The sequence below is a fragment of the Cervus canadensis genome, chromosome 17, assembly GCF_019320065.1.
Source record: "Cervus canadensis isolate Bull #8, Minnesota chromosome 17, ASM1932006v1, whole genome shotgun sequence".
Classification (NCBI taxonomy): Eukaryota; Metazoa; Chordata; class Mammalia; order Artiodactyla; family Cervidae; genus Cervus; species Cervus canadensis.
In genome coordinates, this window is record NC_057402.1 from 9498450 (window position 1) to 9517422 (window position 18973).

An 18973-nucleotide genomic window follows, 5' to 3' on the forward strand; every position below is an offset into this window, starting at 1 on the left:
ACATCTTGTCATTTGGAAAGATTGCTCTGAGCGCTCTACATTTTCTCAAAATTCTGTGAAAACCAAACAGCTCCTTTTTCTTTTAGCTCATCCATCTACATCCATATTGTATATGCAGGTAAAAAGAGCCAGTTGGCACTTTTAACATCCCACTTAGAAACCTCCTTAGCCAGATACACAAGTTCATTAGGTACAGTTTTTATGCTCCAAGTTGACACAGCCAACCATCTCACTAATTGTCCTGCCAGTATATAAATCACATCCCTTTTCTTCCAGTCGCCAATAAAAATTGCTTTCCTTCAAACCTTCATTGACAGTCTCTTTGAAATCCTTCCAAGTCTCATCTGCCAAGCAGTCCCAGATAGATCAGCATCTCATTTCCCAGGACTGATGTCTTCTCGGCTTATCTGTTACTGTGTAAGAAACCGACCCAGAACTTAATGGCTCAGAATAACAATTTATTACCGCTTATCATTCTATGGATTGGCTGGGCTCACTTGGGATCTCTCATAGAGGTATAGTCGGATGGCAGCTGGGCTGTCAATCATGTGGCTCTCCATGAAACTTGGGCTTCTCACAGTATAATGACTGGATTCCAAGAAGGAATGTCCCAAGAGCAAGCATCTCCAAAAATCTAGGAGGAAGATCCAAGACTACATGTGATCTAGGCTACTTGAGCATCACTTCCACTGTAATCTTTGATCTCCAGAACAAAGCAGTCACAAGCTAGCTCACATTCAATCAGATGGAGAAATACACCCGTCTCCTAATGGGATATTGTCATGTGGGTACAAGAAGGAAATGAACTGATGGTGGCCATCTCTGGGGGTGATCTACTACATCAGGGAGGGGCAGGCAGTGGGTTTGAGAGCAGGTGACTAGTACCCTCAATCTCACTTCCCTGTCATCATAGCATTTATTAATATTATCATTTCTAATTAGATATCGTGTCCCTCAATAGAATATAGTCTGCGTGAAGCCAGGGGTCATGTCTGTTTCTATGCATCATTGCATTTTCAAACTTAGTACAATGGCTTGTCCTTCCTGAGTGCTTAATATGTACAGTATTTGTGTAATAAACTAATGAACAGGGTTAGAACTGCCCAACTTCTCCACGGGAGTTTTGGGGAGAGCTATAAAGGCCCCATTTCCTCTGAAGCATATAGGTGTCTGTCCTTGGATGAAGAGTAGCAGAACTCTCATTCATTCAAGATGCTTATTAACCATTGGCTTATTATAGATGAGTAATTCTCAAAGCACCTTCCATAAATGCTGGACATTAGCATTTCTTGGCTTCAAATGTGTGTGGCGGGTTGGGGAGGGAGGGAGGCGTCAGGGTGGCCAGTGGGTAAGGCAGGAACCTGGGTGCCCCCAGTCCTAACGAGTGTGAGTTGATGGGAATGGGCCTCCAAAGCTGTGTTAAAACCAGTTCCAGGTGGTTTTGATGCCCAGGAAAGTGTGAAAACCTCTTCAGGAGATGATATTGATGTCTGGAGGTGGGCAAGATGGCCCAGGCAGAGAGGAGAGGGACAAAGGGCCAAGGGGAGACACCAGGAAAACAGCCCCCCAGTATAGCAGTGAGCAAGACAGGCCCGTCTCTGCCCCCAGTGGGCCTCTAGTCCCGCAAGGAGCAGGGTAGTAAGCAAGGAATTCCAAGGATATTGACTGCACTGACCTAGAACAGAAGGCAGGGGGCAGGGGGCGAGGCACTGCCTGCGATCCTGATGGCAGTCGCAACACAGAACACAGCCTGTCCTGAAGATGGCAGATAAGCCCCAAAGGTTTTTGGAGACCCACAAACAACTCAAACTGCTTTCTTAAAGGCCCATCCATGGACCAAGAGCAGAACACTCTGCCTGGCCCCTTGGTGATGCCAGCCACTCAGCATCTCACCAAAGAAAAGCAGAACAAAATTATTGTTGTCTTTTGGTTGCTAAGTTGTGTCCGACTCTTTGAGACCCCATGACTGCAGGGGCGTCCTGCAGTCTGTCCTCCATGATCTCCCAGAGTTTGCTCAGGTTCACATCCATTGAGGTTGGCCATCTCCAAACACCTCGTATTTCTCCTTTCCCCTCTCCTCTGTCTCATATACAAATCCTGTCTTTGCCTTCGCTATATGGAAATCAGTCTAGTGTTGGTTTGCCCTGTACAGAAGCAAAGTAATGTACTTGTTATCACCTGTGTCTGCTTTATTCTTTGAAGGGAGGCACTATGATTATCTCCATTTTACAGATGGGAAAACTGAGGCGCAGAGGGCTGAAGAGGCTTCTCTGATGTAAGTGGGAGCCGGGATCCTGATTCTGGTTTTCCTTCTCCAAATTCCCTTCTCCCCATCCTCTCCCCTGGACAGCTCTCAGCCTGGGAAGAGCAAGCCACCCAATTCTGGCTGTTAAAGGAGGTGTTTCCAGAGGCAAGAAATGGACCTGAGACCCACTAGGTGTTTCTGATAGGATTGGATGCCAATATGATTTTATTGGGTGCCGAAATACACCTCCTTGAACCCCTTTAGAACCAGGGAAGGATGCAAGATCCCTTCAATGGGAGGACATGTGGGGTAGGCAGGGCTCTACCTGGGGACATATATAAGTCTGCCTAATTTAATTTTTTCATGGAGGATTATTCAGGGAAGATCAGAGTGTGTCTCAGCGTGGCTTAGCCCTGCAATAGGAAGGGAGCCAGGCAGAGGCCACCGCGAGTGAAGGGGCTCAGTCCTGGGGAAACAGCGCCATCTGCTGGACCTCCGTAGTGTGACCTACCTGTGACAGAACAAAAAAAGTTCAGAAAATAGCATCTCAAAGACACATACAAGACTAATGTTTTAGTGTTTGGAGTTAAATTTGAGATTATGCAGGGGTTTTACCCACTTAGCACTTAAAGCTTAAAATACGTATTAAGCACCTAATAAAATAAGATGAACACAGGTTGCATTTGGCAGGGGGTAGCCTACCATCATACACACACACACACAGACACACGCACACATACATGTACGTTCATAGAGACCTATGCACATACAGACATATACACATATGCCTGTGTACCTACAGATACAAACTCGTTTTAGGTGTTACAAGCATCCTGAGTAAGACAAAGGGTGAAAGATAACAGACTGGGGTTCTGGTGGGAAAGTAGGGTTTGTTCTCCAGCCAGAGTGACAGAAATGGCCCCTCTGAATCAAGACCTGGATGGTGAGAAAAAGGCAGCCACACAAGAAGGAAGAATTTTTTAGGCAGAAAGAACCAAAGGCAGAGGCCAGGAACACTCTGACCAGCGTGAGGGACAGAAGGAGCCCTCAGTGTCTGGGGCTCACGGACCACGTGTCCTGGCTGAGTTCCATAAGGCAAAGTCCCAAATTTATCTCCTGAAAAGCAGAAGCATCCCATCTTTTAGCTGATGCATTTCCACATTCTCACACTGCAGGACACTCTTTCCACTTACTATGTCGCTTGCTGTTTAGTTGCTAAGTCGTGTCCGTCTCTTTTGCATCCCCATGGACTGTAGCCTATCAGGCTCCTCTGTCCATGGGATTCTCCAGGCAAGAATACTGGAGTGGGTTGCCATTTCCTCCTCCAGGGGATCTTTCTGATCCAGGGATCGAACTCGTGTCTCCTGCAATTCAGGCAGATTCTTTACCGTTGAGCCACTGGGGAAGCCCACTGTCTCCATTACTTGGGTTTAAATCACTACGTTGTATCTGGGGAAGCCACAACAGCCTGAAATGACCTCCTGGGAGCTATTTTGGCCAAAGCACTTAAACCAGATGCAATCTACAGTCCCAGCTGGAATGCTGAATGTCATTATAAACAAATCTTTGAACACCACTTTAAAAAGCAAAGTGAAAGTGAAAATGTTAGTCGTTCAGTTGTGCCTGGCTCTTTGCGACCCCCATGGACTACAGCCCTCCAGGCTGCTCTGTCCATGGAATTCTCCAGGCAAGAATACTGGAGTGGGTGGCCATTCCTTTCTCCAGAGGATCTTCCCAATCCAAGGGTTGAAACTGGGTCTTCTGCATTGCAGGAAGGTTCTTTACCCTCTGAGCCACCAGAGGAGTCCTTAAAAAGCAAACCAGTAGGTAATTACATGAGTTTTGAGCAAATTCCGGGAGATGGTGAAGGACAGGGAGGCCTGGCATGCTGCAATCCATGGGGTTGCAGAATCCGACTGAACAACACCAGGAAAATTACATCATAGAGACTGTGGTTAAACACCTACAAGGAGGAGAGGAATATCAAGTGTCCTGTATGCTTAAGATAAAATTCCCGCAGAGCAGGTCATGCATGGATTCAAACTGTGCCATTTCAGACAACTTAAATAAAAATCAAAGATGTGGGCTCCTAGGACTTTCTCATTCTATGGCTTTCCCACCAGCATCTTCTCCCTAGGCCCAGAGCTTGTTAGAATGTGGAATTTGAATCTGTGTTTTAACAGGAGCCCTTGGCGGTTCATATTCACAGTAAAGTTTGAGAAACCCTGCTCTGGGAAACTTGTTACAGACCTCAAGTTCCCTAGACATGACAAGAGACATTGGTGTTGAAACTGCTGATAGAGCATTTTAATAGTTGTTTTGTAAACTGTGGGAAGAATGCAGTACTCCTAAATACATATGTTATGTATCTGGGTTTCCCAGATGGCTCAGTGGCTAAAGAATCTGTCTGCAATGCAGGAGATGCAGGTTCGATCCCTGGGTTGGAAAGATCGCCTGGAGAAGGGCATGGCAACCCGCTCCAGTATTTGCAAAGAGTTGGACACAATTGAAGTGACTGAAAATGCATGCACATAATACATATGCATCAGTAAATTAATAGAATCCTGGGCTTGTGTTCCAGTTCTTTCACTTCTTCTAACTGTGTGACCCTGGCCAAGTCACTCAACTCCTCTGTGCCTCTGTTCTCACTGGCACAATTTAAAATTCATGTTAAAAATAAATAAATAAAATTAATGTTACAGCATATTTAAGACAGTACATTTAATATATCTGACTGTAACATCTACATTCATACAAGTTTTTTTTTCATGTACTTGTATTTTTTATTGAAGTATAGTGGATTTACAACGCTGTCCTCATTTCAGGTGTGTAACAGTGATTCAATTCTACATATATCTATATCTGTTTTTCAGATTCTCTTCCCTTATATTTTATTACAAAATACTGAGTAGAGCTTCCTGTTCTAGACAGTAAATCCTTGTTGGGTATCTATTTTATGTATGTGCATGTGCGTACTAAGTCACTTCAGTTGTGTCCAACTCTTTGCAACCTCATGGACTGCAGCCTGCCAGGCTCTTCTGTCCGTGGGATTCTCCGGGCAAGAATACTGGAGTGGGTTGCCATGCCCTCCTCTAGGGGAATCTTCCCAACCTAGGGATCGGATCTCACGTCTCCTGCATTGACAGGCAGGTTCTTTACCACTAGCACCATCTGGGAAGCCATTTTTACACGAATCTCAAACTCCTGATTTATCACTACCCCCACCCACCGCCTTCCTCTGTTGATCAACTCTGTTAACCTCAGCAAACACTTATATAGTTGATCAAAGGAACAGATGAAAGTGCAAGTGATATCAGAAGGCGTGGAAGAGGAGCAGCTCACCCAAAGTCATTCTACAAAGCAACGCCCCATCCCTGCCCCCTTGGCACTGCCCCTTGCTATGTGTACCTAACAACTGGCATGCCTCCTGGCACAGAAGTCAGAGGTCCTTTCCGGGGACACTGGCCCCAGAAGGAGGCTAGAACCAGCATAGGAAACCCCATTTTGGAGATAGGCTCCACGTAGGTGGAAAAGAGGGCTTAGCACTGCTTCAGTCTTGGCTCAGACCTTGAAAAGTGCAGGGACCCGGGAGTGGGCTTTTGAGGATGGGGACGATAAAGGATCTAAGCTGGAACGACAGGCTCTGCAGAGAACAAGGCCAGGTGCGATGGCCTGTGGACCAGTTTCTCCACCCCCTTAGGCTCTCTTGAGTCATTAAAACAATCCTTGCGTAATGTTTAGTCTGGAGCCAGCTGTGCTAGAGGGCGTCCTGGCTGCAGGGTCAGGGGCCATGAGGTCAGCCTGGCAGTGATGGGTTTGTAAGAAGTAAACGAGAGGTGGACATGGGGAAGAACAGGGGCTCCAGGCCCGGCCACTTGGAGATGCTGGCCCTGTGCCAGCGTATCTCCGAGACCCATCAGAAGGAATCACAGGACTCGGAAGACCCATTCGATGATTTAGTACAGTGAAAGGGTACAGACTTTTATTAAAGTGAAGATAAAAGATGCACAGGGCAGAGTCCAAGAGAGATGGATCCCCAGCTGGGACCACCCTAGTGGACCCTCTCGGACAACAGCTCATTCTCCCACACCAACGTGACATGTGCCAAGTGATGCCCACCGGAGATGCTAACTCAGGCCGTGGTGTCTAGGGTCTTTATTGGAGGCTAGTGGAGGAGGTGCTTACTACCCAGCTACTTAGTCCCCAGCACCCAGGGGTCAAACTGATCTAGGGTACCCGGGGCCAGGGGCAGTCCTGGTGGGGCCTGAGAAGCTTGGGTTGTTAGTGATGATCCTGTCCACACAGAGCCCAACCAAAGGATCTAGGAGATCCTGTGTGAGTCACAGACAAGCCCCACCTGGCAGGAAGCTGTTGTCTAAATCTGGACCCCCCAGTGGCATGCTGAATGCTGACATGCAGGGGGCAGTGAGGGCCACTGGGAACAGGAACAGGGGCATAGAGTACAGACCAGCTCCTGAGATTCCCCTTCTCCACCCAGTACCCAGGGCGCCAGAGTGTGGACACGGAACGCTGAGTTCAATGTCTGTCCACGGCTGCTCCCCCATCCTTTGGGCAGGGGTCCATCCGCCATCTGTCCACTGTTGTGATGGCGCTGTCCTTGCCCCATGGCGGAGGTGGGGTGGGGCACAGACTGGGCTAGAAGCTCACAGAAGACCTTGGGCATTGGGGCAGGGCGTTCCTGGATCCTGGGTACCCGTGTGATGGTCTCAGGGAGGAAGAGAGCAGGAACTTCGGGTGGGCACAGCCCCTCCGCCCCATAGACTCAGTGTCCTGCGGGAAGGGAGCTCCTAGAGAAAGTCAGAGCAGGCCAAGGGTCGGGGTCCTGGAAGCAGGGTCTAAGGGGGTGCTGCCTGCAGTTCAGCAGAGCCTCTGGCCAGAAGGAATACTGCCTATGCATGCACACACGTGAGTGTGTGTGTGTGTGTGTGTGTGTATACACACAGGTGCAATGCAACCCATCAGGGCCAGCCACACACGTAAAGCCCTCACTGTTGAGCACAACCCAAGTGCCCACTGGGCCCCCAGCCATTCAGACGGGCCACCTCCATCACCTGCACACCAGCATCGCCGGGCGCTGGCCTCGGTGGGACTTGGGTGCAGTAGAGATGACCTAGTGAGAAGGGCTGGTTGGCGCTGGCTGGCGGCCACCAAGATCACTGTCATCCCAGACCCAGCGCAGGCACCGCCTCCTAATGACCCAGGAGATCCCCTTCTCCGCGCCTCCCTGGCCCCCGGGCAGATTCCACTCTCCCCGCAGCGTGTCCTGGTGCTCAGCCACCCACAGGAGTCGCATCTTAGTCAGACCTGTACCCTTGTCACCATCCATCCACGCAGTAAGCCTCTATGGTTTGGTGGGTGGGAGTCTAAGCACTGGGGACACATCGGGGGACAAGGCAGAGATACTGACTCTCATGACACTCCCCATGCTGCGATGCAGGGAGCACTCCGTAAAGGCTGATTCAATGCTACAACGCGAAAGAAACTGCCAAGACACCATGGATGACCAACAAGGACCTACGGTAGAGCACGTGGAATTCTGTTCCATGTTATGTGGCAACCCGGATGGGAGGGGAGTTTTTGGGGAGAATGGATACATGTATTAATGTATGTATGGCTGAGTCCCTTCACTGTTCATCTAAAACTATTGCAACTATCACAACTGTTCATCAGCCATGTGGTCAGTCGCTCAGTAGTGTCCGACTCTGCAGCCCCTTGCGTCGTAGCCCACCAGGTTCCTCTACCCATGGGATTTTCCAGGCAAGGGGACTAGAGTGAGGTGCCATTTCCTACTCCAGGGGATCTTCCTGTCCCAGGGATGGAACCCTTGTCTCTTGCGTCTCCTGCATTGGCGGGCATATTCTTTACCACTAGCGCCACCTGGGAAGCCCATTAAGTGACTCTACCCCTATACAAAATAAAAAGTTTTTTTAAAAAAGAAACATACCAAGCTAAAAATGAGTGTGGTAGACTGGTAGTAGGGGTGTAAACTGCTTTGGGGACTTAATTTGACAATCTACAATTATTTAGTATCTCTGACTGAGAGGGTAACAGGCAGGAAGGCCAGGGGTCTCCAAATGGAGGAAATAGGCTGCAAGTGCCAGACATTTTTAATCTCTCTTAAGCGGCAGGAGAAAACAAACTAGTGGTATTTTTTTTTTCCTTCTCTATACAAATTTAAAAGAAGGTTTCTCTTAAAATACTGTGTTGCCATGACCCCTGTTTTCACCTGAAGCTAACTATTCTCAAACCTTGAGTTAACCAATACATTTTTTCTTATGGAAATATTTGTCTTAAGCTATGTTAATGTAACCCCGACTCTGTCTTCAAGTTGGTTGCTCAACCTACTTGACAAACCGGTATGTTATACTCAGATATTGTTCCCCTAATCCATGTAAACGAAACTATTTGAATGGTAATCTGCCCTTCTACAAAATTCAAGTCAGCCGTTTTATGGCCTGGGATGAATTATCTGGGGCCATTCTGAATTTTAAGACATTCCTTTCTTTTCATTAACAGACTGCTAGTGACTATATAACGTCCAGCTGAAGACTAGCAGGGGGTGCTCTTTCTGCCCCCTTCTGATGCCTACGTCAGAAGCTTTCTCTATCTGCTTTATACTTTAATAAAACGTTATTACACAAAAGCTGTGAGCGATCCAGCCTCGTCTCTGGCCCCGGATTGAATTCGTCTCCTCCGGAGGCCAAGAATCCCAGCGTCTGATCGTTCAGCAACAACCTTTCATGATCAAGAGCACTTCTTAGAATCTACCTGTAATGGTTTCCTGGGGTCACCATGATAACGCAACACAATCTTGATGGCTGAAAACAACAGAAGTCTATTTTCTCCCAGCTCTGGAGGCTGAAGTCTAAAAGCAGGTGTTGGAAGGGCCAGGTTACCTCTGAGGACTCTCAGGGAAGATCCATTCTTTGCTTCTCCAGCTTCTGGTGTTTGCTGGGTTCCTTGGCTCAGAACTCTGAGCCAGACAGAACTCTGCCTCTGTCTTCACGCCACCTTCTCCTCTGTGTCTGTATCACCTTTTTTGTCTCATATAAGGACATCTATCATTGGGTTTAGACTCTCCCAGATATTCCAGGATCATCTCCCTGCCTCATTTCTGCAAAGTCTCTTTTTCCAATTAAAGCCACCTTCCCCCATGACAGAGTGGTAAAGAATCCGCCTGCTATTGAAGGAGACGAAGGAGATGTGGGTTTGATCCCTGGAGGTCAGGAAGATCCCCTGGAGAAGGAAATGGCTACCCACTCCAGTACTCTTGCCTAGAGAATCCCATGGAGAGTGGGGCCTGGCAGACTACAGTCCTCGGGGTTTTTAGAGTCAGACACGAATGAGCGACTGAGCACATGTGAGCACACGCAAGTCCCAGGGATTAATATCTGCGTATCTTTTGGGGGACCACCATTCAATCTACTACCTTAGCCTATGACAGGAGAAGGAAATGGCAGCCCACTCCAGTGTTCTTACCTGGAGAATCCCAGGGACAGCGGAGCCTGAGGGGCTGCCGTCTATGGGGTCGTACAGAGTCGGACACGACTGAAGTGACTTAGCAGCAGCAGCAGCAGCCTATGACAAAATCTCTTCTATTTTTTAAAAAACCTTTCTATTAAAAAGGTTGAAATAAACTTTTTGCACAAACATCTTTAACACTGTATAAAACTTACAACTGAAAACAGCCCACCAGTTAAACAATAGCATAATCAAGCAAATTTTAGTACAACACGGAATCAATTATTGTCATAGCCATTACAAACATTTCCAAAGTTTCATAACATGGGAGATGCTCATATTGTAATATTGTACGGGGAAAAAAGCAGAACATAAAGTTTTCTTTACATCTGATTTGAAATATGCAAAATCACTTGAAGAATAATAAGTAAAAGAAAATACACCTTATGACAAGTATTTGTCATCTGTGAATGGGATTATTGGCCTATTTTTTTCCCTCTTTCTAGTTCTTTAAAGGAGCACAAATTGTTTTTATGATTTGAGAAAATTTTGTTTAAAAAAAAAACACAGGAATTTAAACATGGTGATTGATCACCTACATTTATTTGGGCTCCCTCTTGAAACTAAAAGAAAAGTAAAGGAAGTAAAGGAATTTTAAAGATACAAAATAGATAAAAATGATAAATAATATGAAGGTAAAGGACAAGAAGAAAGAGAGGAGACGAGCGTAGAGGAGAGAAGTGGGTCAGTTTTGACGGGCTGGAAAGTGTGTGCAGAGCCCATCCTCCGGGTACCACACAAGACTAAGTGGGGAGCGCGGGGCGGACAGTGAGGGTGTGAAGCCAGAGACCCTCAGGACACCACCCGCTCCTCCATCCCACCCCAGGGGCCTCAGCCCCCAGGACGGGGGGACAGTGAGTCCAGCAGAGGGAGTGGGCTGAAAACCAGAGAGGCCGGTGGAAATCAATATGCTGGCGGAAGAGCTCCCAGGCTCCACTCCAGTTTCTAGAAGATAGACAGGCTCATACCTCCTAGGTGGGATGGAAGGATCTTCTCCGGAGAAATTAAATGGCCTCAGAAAAGAGACATGCAGGTACTGACACTTGAGATTTGATATTTGAAAGGTCAGCTCAGCACCCAGTTGCTGTCCTGGGAAATCCACCAGCAGTCAGCAGCTGTAACCTCACACACCCCACACACACTGTCTCTCCACAAACACACACACACACTGCCTCCAATCCTCTATTCAATATCAATCTCCTAATGGGTTCTTTACTTTTCAAATGGGAGGCAGCAGCTAAAGGGTCTCCACCTGGAAAGTTTCCAGCACAAAGGAGAATCCAGAACAGACAAATGAAGAGGAAGCCTGGATGCCCAGGGAGAATGCAGAAATGTTTTAAAAGAGTGGCTTGAGAAAAAAAAAAGGGGGAGTGTAAGTAATATCCTCAGATATGCAGATGACACCACACTTATGACAGAAAGCAAAGAAGAACTAAAGAGCCTCTTGATGAAAGTGAAAGAGGAGCGTGAAAAAGTTGGCTAAAAACTCAACATTCAGAAAACTAAGATCATGGCACCTGGTCCCATCACTTCATGGCAGATTGATGGGGGAACAATGGAAACAGAGAGAGCCTTTATTTTGGGGGGGCTACAAAATCACTGCAGATGGTGACTGCAGCCATGAAATTAAAAGATGCTTGCTCCTTGGAAGAAGAGTTATGACCAACCTAGATAGCATATTAAAAAGAAGGAACATTATACTTTGCCAACAAAGGTCCGTCAAGTCATAGCTTTGACTCCAGTAGTCATGTATGGATGTGAGGTTTGAACTATAAAGAAAGCTGAGCACTGAAGAATTGATGCTTTTGAACTGTGGTGTTGGAGAAGACTCTTGAGAGTCCCTTGGAGAGCAAGGAGATCCAACCAGTCCATCTTAAAGGAGATCAGTCCTGAGTGTTCATTGGAAGGACTGATGCTGAAGCTGAAACTCCAATACTTTGGCCACCTGATGCAAAGAGCTGACTCATTTGAAAAGACCCTGATGCTGGGAAAGATTGAAGGCAGGAGGAGAAGGGGATGACAGAGGACGAGATGGTTGGATGGCATCACCGACTCAATGGAGATGAGTTTGAGTAAACTTTGGGAGTTGGTGATGGACGGGGAGGCCTGGCGTGCTGCAGTCCATGGGGTCACAAAGAGTCAGACATGACTGAGTGACTGAACTGAACTGAACTGAAGTAATATCCTCAAAGTTAAGGTATTATATTCATGAAAGATAAAGACAGAACAAGTGGCTATAAAAAGGACGCCTTCACACTCATTAATATGGCCAAAAATCAAACAACAAAAACACACAACAATACACAAAACCCAGAAAATAGCAAGTGTTGGAGAGGCTAGAGAGAAACTGGAACACTTGTGCACTGTTGGTAGGAATGTCAAATAGTGCAGCCACTGTGGAAAAGAGGATGGCAGCTCTTCAAAAAATTAAACAGAATCAACATAAAATCCAGTAATCCCACTTCTGGATATATACCACAAAGAAATGAAAGCAGAGTCTCAAAGTTATTCCGTACACCCACATCCATAGTAGCATTGTTCACAATAGTCAAAAAATGGAAGCAACCCAAGTGTCTACTGGTGAATAAGTGAATAAACAAATGTGGTACAGGCACACAATGGATTACTGTGTTTAGTCGCTCAGTCATGTCTGACTCTTATGAGACTCCGTGGATTGTAGTCCATGCGGCTCCTCTGTCCATGGGATTTTTCAGGTAGGAATACTGGAGTGGATTGCCATTGCAGGCAAGCCTGACCCAGGGGTCAAACCCGTGTCTCTTGGCAGGTGGATTCTTTACCACTGCGCCACCTGGGAAGCCCTAATGGATTATTATCCAGCCTTATTCTGTAGAGGTCCACTGGTTAAAAATCTGGTTGCCAAAGCAGGGGACACGGGTTCGATCCCAGGTCCAGGAACTAAGATCCTACATGCCTTGGGGCAACTAAGCATGTGCACCACAACCACTGAACTGATGCCTCCTAGAGCCTGTGCTCTGAAACAAGAGAAGCCACCACAATGAGAAGCCCACACATTGCAACTCAAGAGTAGCCCCACTTGCCACAACTAGAGAAAGCCCACACCCAGCAATGAAGACCCAGTGCAACCATAAATGAATGAGTAACACAATCTACAACATAGGTGAACTGTAAGGACACTATGCTATATGTAACATAAACCACTTACAAAAGGATAAACACTATGTAATTCCACTTCTATGAACTACCTGGAGTGTCAAATGCAGAGAGACAGAAAGTAACATGGTGGTCGCCAGAGCTGTGGCGGAGGGGTGGATTGGGGAATTGTTTGACGGGTAAAGAGTTTCAGTTTTAGAAGATGAAAGGCATTCTGGAGATGGATGGTTATACCACAATGTGAACATGCTTGAACATGGTTAAGATAGTAAATATTATTTTTTAAAAAGATTAATCATTTAACAAAAGCCTTTAGAAATTGTTTTCAACAGGTAGCAGAATTAAAGGTTGGAAGGTGGAAACTTTCCTGGTGGTCCAGTGATTAAGGCTCTGCAGGGGGTGGGGGTAGGGCTCAGGAGGAACTAAGATCCCACACGCTGTGTGGTAAAACCAAAAAAGGTGGTGGAGGGCAGGAATTGGAAGATCTCTGCTCTACTATGACCTCAGCAGAGTTTTTCCCTAAGGACCCAATCAAACCATGTCCCTTCCTATACCCTTACACTGATTTTTTTACTTCTTAGCTCTTAACCCACCTAACCAATAATTGATCCACTTACCAGCTGTTTTCTCTCTCTTTCCCTCTACTAGACTATGATCCCTATGAGAACAGAAACATTTTCTGCACTGCTTCCTGCTCCACCCCACAAACCTGGGACAATGACAGAACCAGGAGAGACAGACGGCAAGTATTTATGGGAGAGACAGAGAAAAGAAAGTCAGGGTCATCTCCCAAAGAGGAGAATGAAAAGGTAGGGACTTTGAAAACAGCAGAGAAAAGGTCAGAAAACTATGAGGTCGTTCTAGAGCCCTAACATCTGATATATAGGAATCAGAAAGAGAAACAGGAAAAGTCAGGGTAGGGAAATTCCCAAAGAAGTATTGGGAAAGTTTCTCAGAAGTGAAAAACAGGACTCTCTAGATTGAAAGCCAGTGAAGGGAAAACAAAAGAGATACCCGCTGGCACATGAGAACCAGGGCTGGTCGCTAAGGAAGGCCAATGGAGGCTCTGCGCATGCGCAGAGACAGAGTGAGGTCCAGGGCTGGATCTGAGGTCAGAGGGGAAATCTTGCAGATGATGGGAGCTCCTGGGGAGAGCGCTCCGCCCTCCGGCTCAAATATCCGCTTCCTGCTATTGGGAATCTCACCAAGTGAAGCCCAGTGGGACCTCTGGCCTGTCCGCTTGTCCACACACCATAGGGACCCTGGGGACACTTTACCCTGCGCTTCATTCACCTCTGCCCAGTTAGGCCTGCTCTGACACCCCCGTCTCAAAAGCTGACCCTCCACCTCCTCACATACCTAGTCAGGCACAGCCAGGGGGAACTTGCAAAAGCCCTGGGCTCCTGGCTGTGTGTTTCAGAGGGAAACACAGATCAAACTCAGTGGCAAGCACAGTTCTTCCCTTCAGGACTGCTACTCCCAGACCCTGTCGCCAGAGCTCCATAGAGGTTGAGGATGCAATTATTTGGCCAGGCCTCCAGAGTGACCTACAACGTGAGGACCGCAGTTCCAGTCCTGCTCCTCACTAGGTGGTGACCTTGGATGAAGGACTGCACCTCTCTGAGTCTGTTTTGTCATCTGAAAGGGAAAGATACCCTACATTTGCAGACCTTTTGTGACCAGTAATTTAGGGCTCTAAATGCCTAGCACGGGGGAGGCGGAGCTCAATAAACGTTTGTGCCCTGATCCCTGTCAGCTCATACAAAGTGGCACCCACCATGAGAATCCAAGAACCTCTTGTGGTAGTTGCCTGTCGCTTCTGTAACAAACAATCCCAACTTGATGGCTTAAGACAGCATGCATTTTTCTTCTTATAGTTCTGGAGACCAGAAATCTGAAATCAATTTCACTGAGCTAAAATCAAGACCTATATTTATGTGGCAGCCTGGAAGGGAGGAGGGCTTTCCAGGTGGCACAAGGGGTAAAGAACCTGCCTGCAAGTGCAGGGGACATAAACACAGATTTGATCCTGGATCGGGAAGATCCCCTGGAGGAGGGAATGGCAACCCACTGCAGTATTCTTGCCTGGAGGATTCCATGGACAGAGGAGCCTGGAGTGCTACAGTCCACCCATAGGGTCACAAAGAGTTGGACATGACTGAAGGGACTTAGCGTGCAAGCCTGCTGGATGGGAGGGGTTTCGGGGGAGAATGGATATATGTATATGTATGGCTGAGTCCTTTCACTGTTCACCTAGACTACAACATTGTTAATCGGCTATACCCCAATACAAAATAAAAAGTTTGAAGTTTGGGAAAAACAAACAAACAAACAAACCAAGGCCTATATTCCTTCTGGAGGCTCCAGGGGAGAATCTGTGTCCTTGCCTTTTTCAGTGTCTAAGGACACCTGTGTCCCTGGGCTCATGGCGACTTCTCCCATCTTCAAAACACTTGTGATGACACTGGGCCCACCCAGATAATCCAGGCTAATTTCCCATTAACTTAATCACAGCGGCAAAGTCCCAGGGAACAATCTCACAAGTTTTGGAAGTCAGGATGTGAACCTCTTTGGGGCCCTTTTATTTAACCTACCACGCCAATCTTCTGCTCCACTAAAACTGCAGTGACTTGGACAGGTAGAATTGATAGCATCCTTTGCTGCCACCTCTGTAATTGTGCTCTGCTCGCCCAAGAATCATTCTAAGATGTTACTAAGAAATTGTAGATAAAAACTCAAAGATCAGAAAGCCAGGATAATGGGAAATGTGCCCTAGGTCCCCAGGGTTACAGCTTTATGTGTAAAAGCAGCTGCTGAAGTTCTCCTTCAAATTCCAAATATGTTAACCCTTCCCTGGCTCAAGGCAGGAGGTGGAGATTATCTGATCCCTGGCTAAAGGCTCAGCCCCAGACCTGGGGTCCAGAGCAGGAGGAGCTCCCATCACATAATACAGGACTTAGCCTGGATTCCCCTGGAAGAGGGATAAATTACTGATAAATTAGAATTAACTCAAGGTTAAACTATGTTCTTTCAAGTAGACCTTCACATGATGAAGCCTATTCTAACCTATCGGTTCAGTAAATAGTTTCCACTGAAAGAAAAGAAGTACTATTAAAAAAAAAAATTAAAACTCAGTGGCAGTTAGTCCAACTATAGTATTAGGAAAGTAATTTACAGAGAATTCTTTCTGTCTCTGGACTCCCCTACCCCAGCCCCAAGAGCAGCTAAATAATGGATACACTCCACTGAGAGTATTAAATTTTGGCATTGACCTTTAAAGATGAGTCTGCATGCTCTGGGGACAACCAAACAATGGCCTGTCAATAGATATGGACTTACCTCGACTCCCTTATTAAACCTAACAATGATGGTGAATAATATACCGCAACCAAGTCCAGAACTAGTCCAAAGCAACCACGGAGGTTAAGCTATCTGGAGAGCTTATTATGGGTTAGGCTTTTGATTTGGATTCTCCCATCTCATAACAAGCCTGACGTAGGTGACATTCACCACTGTCCTGTTCCGTAGAGAAGGCGTGGGTGGGTTAATAATGTGTCTGAGGCCCATCATAAATCTGGGAAGAACTGGAATGGGAATCCAGGAAGTTTGATCCAAACCCAAGCTCTTCTGCACTGCCCTGTACTGCCACCCTGGTGAACTGCATGAACCTAATACTTCTTAAATCTTTATTTAAAAAACTGATTTATTTATTATCACTTTTGGCTCTGCTGGGTCTTCGTTGCTGAGCGAGGGCTTTCTCTAGTTGCGGTGAGCCGGGACTCTTCTCTAGTTGCTGTGAGCAGGCCTTTCATTTCTGTGGCTTCTTTTGTTGCAGAGTATGGGCTCCTCTGGTAGCTCAGATGGTAAAGAATCTGCTTGCAATGAAGGAGACCTGGGTTCGATCCCTGGACTGGGAAGATCCCCTGGAGGAGGGCATGGCAACCCACTCCAGTATTCTTGCCTGGAGAATCCCATGGACAGAGGAGGCTGGCAGGCTACAGTCCATGGGGTCGCAAAGAGTCGGAGGACTGAGTGAATAACACTCACACATTAACACACGCACAGGCTCCAGGGAGCATGGGCTCAGTAGTTGTGGCTTGTGGGCTTAAGTGCCCTGCGGCAGGTAGAATCTTGCCAGACCAGGGATCAGACCTGTGTCCCTTGCGCTGGCAGGCAGATTCTCAACCTTGGACCCCCAGGGAAGTCCAGAACCTAATGCTTCTTTTGTCACTCATCTGGAAAGAACAGAGAAACAATTATTTGCTTATTTTTTACATATTTTTCTGAGCATGACATATGCTACTTACATGGGATCCTTGAGTGAAGACAAGCAAAAGGGAGATCACAGCCTGGTGTGATGGAAAAGAAGGGGTTGTAGGGGTAAAACAGGGAGGGGGTGAGGAAAGGCCATCAGGGTTGGCAGTCTGGGAGAGCATGAGAAGGCCAGGGAGGTGTGTGTGGAAGCCTGGTCTGGCTGCAGTCCGGGAAAGATCTTTGAAGCAAGGTGCACTTCTTAGTTACTCAGTCGTGTCTGACTCTTTGCGACCCCGTGGACTGCAGTCCGCCAGGCTCCTCTGTCCATGGGATTCTCCAGGGAAGAACACTGGAGTGGGTTGCCATGCCCTCCTCCAGGGGATCTTCCCAATCCAGGGATCGAACCCAGATCTCCCACATTGCAGGCAGATTTCTTTACCAGTTGAGCTACCAGGGAAGCCCAAAAATACTGAAGTGCTTTGCCGTTCCCTTCTCCAGGGGATCTTCCCCACCCAGAGATGAAACCAGGGTCTCCTGCATTGCAGATGGATTCTTTACCAGCTGAGCTACCAGGGAAGCCCTTAGACTCGGACCAGATCTGCTCCCAGCTCAACCGGATGGTGCACGCAGCTTTACCACCTGCATGCTGCTGCTCTCAGGAAACAGGGCAGGATGAGATGCCCAAGTCCACCTCGCCCCCACTGTGGGTGGCTTGAAACCAGCTCTTTCCTTTTTCACTGTTCCTTCCCCCTCCCTCAAGTTAGCTGTAGTGTGAGACTTCCCTGGTGGTCCAGTGGTTTAGACTCTGCACTTACACTGCAGGGGGCAAGTTCAACGCCTGATGGGGGATCTACGTATGGCACAGCTACACACACCCCTGGCCCCGCCAAAATATATAGCTATCATTGAGTTCTTATGGATGACAAGAAAGGAATTTTGGATTCCACACATTCTTAAGTGGATTATGAAATCTAGTTTTTTTTTCATAGCTATCAAATCAGCTTCTGTTTCTGTGACCATCCACCAATACCTATTTTTGTCTGCCAGTGACTCTCAGAAACAAACCTGGAAGCTTCCTTGCCTCTGGTTTAAATTTACTCCAGCTTAACTTTGCTAACACAAAGGTCGATCCTCTGAACCCTTGGGGCAATCTCTCCCGCCACAAATACCAAGGGCCCCAACCTCTCAAGATACAATTTTTCTCTTTAACAAATTTATAAGAATTTCTTCTCAAGCTAGCTGGTGGGATTTTAATAATTACAGGAAAGTGTGAGGACCCATATTCTACCCAATTCAATAGGGCCAATAACAAGAAATCCTAGATGTCTTAAAACTTACCTTCTGTTCTAAAATATCTCCCAAACCTCAACTCATACAAATGTTTAATCTTCTAGAAGAACCTCCTCTATTTCCAACAGTCTAGGAACACAGTACTTTGAAGTTGTGACAAAAATCCAATAAATCAAATCAAATGATAACAGCCGATGTCCTGCAGTGGAAAACTGTGAAGCAGACTTTGCATAGTTAAAACAGATGATGTGTGACATTGCTGTTTGTACAAGGGATTCTGGTGTCACTGTTCTAATTATCACGGCAAATTCTAATTATGCAGATCATTAAAATTATCCAGACTGACATCAGATACCATCTTCCATTTGCCACTTGGGAAAGATGTGTCAAGCATAGAGAAAGAAAGTATTAATGAACTGCTGGAAAGAACATTTCCATTCCTTGTAGAGCTCAGTGACTCCTTAAACATTTAAGCTCTCTGGTGACTGATATGATCTCACTGTGATTCAT